Here is a 7,040-nt window from a genome sequence, read left to right on the forward strand (position 1 = left end):
CCTCCCTGTTGCTTAATCTCTCTGGAATTGTAGTGGATTGTAGCATGATGGGACAATGTAGTACCGAACTAGCATGAGTGACCAACCAATGACTGTTCTAACTAGAGGCTCAAACCATGAGAAGGAGCCCATGTGAAACACGGCCTTGATGACCAGGAACGGAGGCTGGGTATCACAGAAACCAAAAGTTACTGGCCAAAACTAATCAATGAAATAATTCCTAAGGAAATTATTTTAAACTAATAGATTGTGGTGCCTTCATCTGGCAACAGATAGGAGCACAGGCAGAGACCCACAGTCAAACATTAGACAGAGCTCTGAAAATACTGTGAAGAGGGGGAGAAACAATTTTAGTAGTTAAAGGGGTGGAGGAGACAGGAGACCAGGGCCCACAGAATCAGTAAAACAATGTTCAGAGTGGCTCCCTGAGACTGAAGCAATACCCAAAGAGCCTGTCTGGGTGTGTGCTAGTCCTCTGCATGTGCATTATGACTGTTGATCTTGGTCTTCTTATAGTCCTATACAGTGAAATCTATTCCTGGCTATTTGGTCTACTTTTGGAATCCCATTCCTCTTATTTTGTTGCCTAAACCAGCCTTGATATGAGGGTTTTTCCTTAGTCTTTCTTTGTTTCTCTTTCATGCCATGTTCAGTGGAGATCCCTGAGAGGCCTACTCTTTCTTTGAGGTCTATCCTGATGTGGTTTACCAAGTAGTCACACATGGCTGGAAATGCTTCATATAGTAGCTCGTGGATTTACCTGACTCAGCGGACTGCTTATTAGGTCTATGGAAAGGAGGAGCTACTAAAAAATAATAATAAAATTAAAAAGGTGGATCATTTGAAAACTGTTTGTCCTTTCAAAGAATTTTGTGCAATATTTGTATTTCAAACATTTTTTCATTCACCTGAACATGAGACTTTGGGTTTATAAGGGCCTTCTAATCATATGCAGATGAATTAATGAACACATTTCAGCAGGAAGAAATGTGGGGTAAATGAATATATTTAACATCTCTGTTGTTATTTAACAATTTAAGGAGACAAGTTAAGCAGTGTTTTTCACATCAAGAGCTAGAGTATGTCTTCGTGTTCTTTCATTGTACAAGGAACTTTCTACATCTAAATATTTGTACCATCCCCATGGATGGAACTTCCATTGAAGTGGTGAGAAACCCCATAATATTACTTACAAAATAAAATGGTTATTTTCTGGCTTTACCTAAATCAATAAACTTTTTGAACTGTACTCAAACAACCAAAGCTACTGAAACAAGATTATTGGAAATTGATTATTTTATTTTATAAAGTGCAAATCTGAATGTCCTCTATATCAACAAAATTTTCACAATGTATATTTTCTAGGATATGTATTGTACTATTATAATTTATATATATTCTTCATGAATAGAATAAAAATTGCACTGAAATTATTTTTTGTGTCGCACTCATTGAGGTCAAGGTATCAGCTTTTAGAAATATAGAGCCAAAGTCACCAAATATGTGGGCCACTTGTTACTTGTAAGAAGGCAGGCAAGTTGCTTTCAAATTTTGTACTAAAGGAGAGTGAGAGAAACTCTTACATGTCTTAGAAAAATGATTTGGTTATATGATAAAATATTTACTCACTGAAGTAAGTGCAACATAGCTAGAAAAATAATGTATTTATAAGTAAATTTATAAAATATAGAAATGAACAGTACTTATATAATAAAATACAAAGAGTTCATAAATGACAATCTTATCACTAAAAACTACAAAAAATAAAAATCAATAAATGTTACATTGTAAAGTTCCTATACTAAATAAAAATCTATTAAAATTTGACAAGGATTCTTATAAAAATGAACTTTAGCATAACATTTATAAATAAAGGGTTAGCTTCAATATTACTATGTTGAGAGAATTTCCAACCTAAAAATTTTTTGGAGTTTGTTTGTGTTTTTTGTAACATTCATGTTCACTTAAAGCAACTGTTTATATATTTTGTACTTATACATTTTCATAAATATTAGAACAATTAACAAAGTAACCATAGTTGCATCTGTAGGTTTTACATTGTATCATGAATTGTAAGTAATTTAGAGAATGCATTAATAATTTTCAAGAATTGTGTTATTTTAAATAAGACATAACAGACATAAGATACACAGATGTAATAAAACCCTTTTTCACAAACTTTGCTTGTGCAAAGTAAAACTTACATTAAATGTGTAAAACAGCGCTGTTTATGCTAAAAAGGAAAATATTTACAATATTATCAATTGTGGTAGAAGTGACAAATGTTAAATATTTTGTCAAGTTATTTGTGTTTCTAGTTTTGGAGGCCAAGAACTGATCTTTTAATATGATTAAAAATCCAAAAAAATCCATTTTTATTTGTAAATTTTGTCAAACAAAATTATCATAAGTGCACTGGAAAACAGTTTTATATATTTTAAGTGTACTAACAAATTATTCTATTAAAATACTATTATGTAGTTTCATAATTAGCTTACATGTATTTTATACATCAAGGTTTTGTAGTTATTTCTGTCTTGTTGGCTTGACTTGGTCTCTACTGGTCAATTATTTTCTTTCAAACCTTAATAATTTGGAAAACAAAACTCGAAGAAACCATGTACTTTTTAATGCACAATTGGCTAAACTTCTCATATGAATTCTCAAGGACGTCATCATGGTTATTAGGAAACTTATTTTTAATTGAGCCTTAAAAACAGTCTCATGTACTTTAAAATACCGAACTTTAGAGCATCAAAGTTAATAAAAACAAATTATCCAGCAAGCTAAAGATCCGAAGTTCATTTGAGGACCAGTCAATGAAGCCAATTGCATTTGGAAGTTTCAGATGCAATTTTTTCTGTGAATTTCATATCCCAGGTGGTATCAAATGCATTATTATAGATCAAATCTTTTTGTTACAGAAGACTCCTGGCATTAGTATACTGACCCTGTTTGAATAACCTCAATCATCCATAAGCCCCTAAAATACTTTTTATAATTTCAATTTCTAATAAATTAACAGAATTCAATCTTCCTCTTACTTGATTCTTTGAGTGTCTTACCAGAATTGTAAAACCCAACAGCAGTTATCTGACTTGGGCAACTGCCATGGTAAAGAATAAGCTGGGACAAATCATCTTTCAGCAAATACAATATTTAACAGCCAGAGTTGTCGTGTTTCTCATTCCTGTTCTAGGGGAAATAACCTGGTAATTATAATTTCTTATTTTGTAAATAAGGTTTTTGGTAAGTGCAAAATCAATCCACTTTATTAAAATCTTTAGGAAGCAAAGAATTAAGGATCTTCAGATTATCTGGATCTCATTGTTTTATTTATTTCATAATTAAAATATTTGTGTTTTTCGATATGTAACATCTATGTACATTTGCTAATGTAACATTTATTTTTTCATTTTTGAAAGAAACAATGCTAAATCTTTCCATATTAAAAATAAAAATGAAAGTTTTAATAAAATATTTTGTTTTTCCCCATTTTATTTTATGTTTTTGGGTGTTCCTTGAGGCAATAAGAAAGTGTAAGATCCTAAAGAATTGCAGTTAAAGAGTCTGGGAAGTTGAAGGCTGGAAATTGTAATCTACCATATGGGTGCTGGGTATCTAAACCCAGCCCTCTAAAAAGATATTCATCCAGTACTCTTAACTGCTGAGGCATACTTCCATCCCCTTTCAGTAACTTTTATTTAACCTCATTGACATGTTATAATACAATAAGCTTTAAATACTTATTTGAATTTTAATGTTGTGAGCATTGTCCTGCATATGTGTATGTGTATCATGTTAATACACTGTACTCAAGGAGGCTAAAAGAGTGTGTCTAATACCCCAGAGTTTCAATTACTACTGGTTTTGAGACACTGAACATCATGATAGGCAGCAAACCCAGATGCTATTAACTGCTGACTCATTTCTCTGTTCCTTACTTAAAGTTTTCTTAAAATTATTAAAATATTTGAAATCAGAGTAAATCTAAATTGAGAAATAATTGAATAATAGAATTTACTAAGAAAACATCACATTTATTCTTTTTAAAATTTTAGTTTTAAAATGAATTAGAATTCGGAAAAGTATTTACACAAAATTTCCATTGAATAATTGCCCCATCACAATGCATATTAGGATTTAGCATTAAGAATGAGATCAACACTGCAATGAATTAAGGATTTCTTAATATATGTTTTATTTTAATCAAATGCTTTCAAGAAGAAAGGATCCTGTATAAACGATTCAAACATGATCCAATGTCAACTATTTGTAGAGATACAGTCTTTCGTTAAACACAAGCAACAGAGCTCCTTTGTTTTCTCCTAATTTCTCTCTGTTATGCTCATGACACAATGAGCCATGTCTGTAGAGAATGTCTCACTGGCTTAACTAAGAAACTTTAGAAATAATCAACTCACAGAAGACTTAAGAGTCATTCAACTTTTTTCTCTGTAATTGGTCCCTCCATACACAATTCCTCCTCAGGAAGAAACATGACAGAAGCAAGGTCAAAAGAAATCTGTTTGGATTATCATCTGTGGGAATTGGCAGTTTTAATTTTTTTTTCCAATTTCACTGACTATTAGAGAAAAGAAAACTGTAACAGTATGAATTTTGTTTGAAATTATAAAATAACTATGGAAGATACAAAGGCATATTGCATTTGGGTGTTAAATGTCCCTTAAACAAATAAGAACTGAAATAATGGTTCAGAGATTTTGAGGAAGTTATAGAACCTTTGAGATGAGGCTTTTGTTGTGTTATTAGGTCATTGGACTTGTAAGCTATTAAAAAATCACTATCTCTTCTTATGCTATGTCTTATAAGGATAAAAGAACAGTGGTACAAATAAATCACAGTAGGTAGACACTAGATATGGAGAGATTTAAGTGAGGGAGATGAAGGGACAGGAAATATGGGGGAGCAGAGAGTGGAGAGTTATCTAAAACAAAAGATTCATTTGAAAGCCCTATATACCTACTACATTGTAACAACATTAAAAGATATAATCACAGAGATTTAAAGAGGTATATTTTATGGCTTGATACTGTTGCTACTAGATTAAAAAGCTATGTACCAGGCCAAGGTATAGGAGATCTTCATAGGTGCTGTTCATCAGAGAGTCCTAACTGGCTCCTCAAATAATACAGAATTTTGCTATTCACCTGTGTTGATCCCCAGATAAGTTATATATATATATATATATATATATATATATATATATATATATATTCAGTAACTAAACTAGAAACTTCAATTTTGGTGGATTATTTTCACTCCTCTACAAGGTGATAGGCTTCTGCGACTTAGGCAACTGTGAGTTTTATGAACTCTAGTACCAACCTGCCAGGTAAGATATTCCTGTGCCTACTAGTGCAACAATGGTCTTACTGCTAGGGATGTTATCAAGTGCTTCTGAATATGAGGCAAAGTCTGTGGGACAGAATCTATGTCTGGTCTCATAATCTTCATCCAAATACTATGCATGGGTAGGTCATAGTCCCTAGGAGGAACTGGCTATTATTGTTTACCTAAATTGACAGAGTCAAACTGCTGCTTGGCATAGTAGCATTTACACCAACAGGAAAGTGCTGCCTTCACTCTTAATCAGAAAAGCCTCTGTTCACAGTGAACCAATCAAGAAGTTTATGTCTGCCCAAGATGCTGAGAATAAGTGAATGCTAAGAGCACATCCCTAAACAAGTCATTCACAGTGCCCTCTGGAAGACTCAGGGGACATTGAACCAGGACGGACAGAAAGAATTACAAGCTAAAAGATATGAGAAAGGGCTGCAAAATGGCACCTAGACATGAAATAGCAATTGCATTCATGAACCCAGAGCTATGGCTGTTACCTGTACTGGGTTTGTACATGAAATGCTTACCCTGTGGGCAGTTAGTAATTTACAGGGGAGAGGCATATAAGAGAATTCTCCTTCATGCTGAAATATTGGTAACAGAAATATTCTGGGATATACGGGGCTGTTGTTTTCAATTGTGTACACATTTGTGATGTTGAGAGACTTTAATGGAGAGAATCAAACCCAAAGTGCAAGACATGGTTGTGTTTAACTAAGTGGGTCACACATACACACATGCACACACACCCAAAGACATGGACCTGGAGAGAGATTTTGTAGAAAAGATGATTTGGGAAAGTGCTGAATGAAGAGGTGTTGTAAGAGTAATCAGAATGGGGGTCCCGAGTTCAATTCCCAGCAACCACATGGTGGCTCACAACCACCTTGAATGAGATCTGGTTCCCTCTGCTGGCATGTAGGCAGAAGACTGTATACATAATAAATAAATAAAATCTTTTAAAAAAAAGAGTAATCAGAATGAATTTTACACTTGTATATTTCAGATTCTCCACACATCTAATGAAAAGGAAGATCTATGAGATGGATGAGTTTCTAGTTCAAGGTTAAAGATAAAGCTAAAATTCCAGTGACCTGAAATGTTCTTGAGAGACTTAGAGGTATGCATTCAATTGTCATGAGACTAAAAATTACCAGGAGAGTCACAATTTTATACACTGTCCTGAGATTTATTAAAATTTTAGTGTCAGTTTTCTCAGTGTCAATATTTTCATAGCTACAAAGACTTGATATCTGCTAATGTGTAGCAAGAGTTCCTGAGTGTCACACGGGTGGCATTTTTTTTCAAATACAAATTATAGAGTCCATCTTATGGGTGTTTTCTAAATAATAAGCGATAATTCTTACTTACCTCAATGTCAAAATGCCCACAAGTTCTTCCTTTTCTGTTGTAGAAAGAGAAATATCTCCAGAAATTGTCACAAAATTCTTGAAGGAGAAAACTGTCCTCAAGAGGCTACCACTTTTTTAAAGAAACATTACTAGGAACTGGACGAGACTGTTCATAAAAATACAGAGCTTGGGGATGGAGAGACATGTCAGCAATCAACAGAACATACTACTCTTGCAGAAGACCAGAGTTCATTTCACAGTACCCATATCCAGTGACTCACAACCACTTGTAACGACAGCTCCAGGGGCTCCATAGCCAGTTTG

General features: G+C 33.5%; 1 non-coding gene across 1 annotated transcript; it reads left to right on the forward strand.

The window, feature by feature from the left end:
- Positions 1-681: 681 nt before the first annotated feature.
- On the forward strand, positions 682-815 carry LOC113833294. The gene has a single exon (XR_003480905.1). It is a non-coding gene; the product is annotated as a small nucleolar RNA SNORA18 (small nucleolar RNA).
- The last annotated feature ends 6,225 nt before the right edge of the window (positions 816-7,040 follow it).

This window comes from Cricetulus griseus, assembly GCF_003668045.3.
Source record: "Cricetulus griseus strain 17A/GY chromosome 1 unlocalized genomic scaffold, alternate assembly CriGri-PICRH-1.0 chr1_1, whole genome shotgun sequence".
Classification (NCBI taxonomy): Eukaryota; Metazoa; Chordata; class Mammalia; order Rodentia; family Cricetidae; genus Cricetulus; species Cricetulus griseus.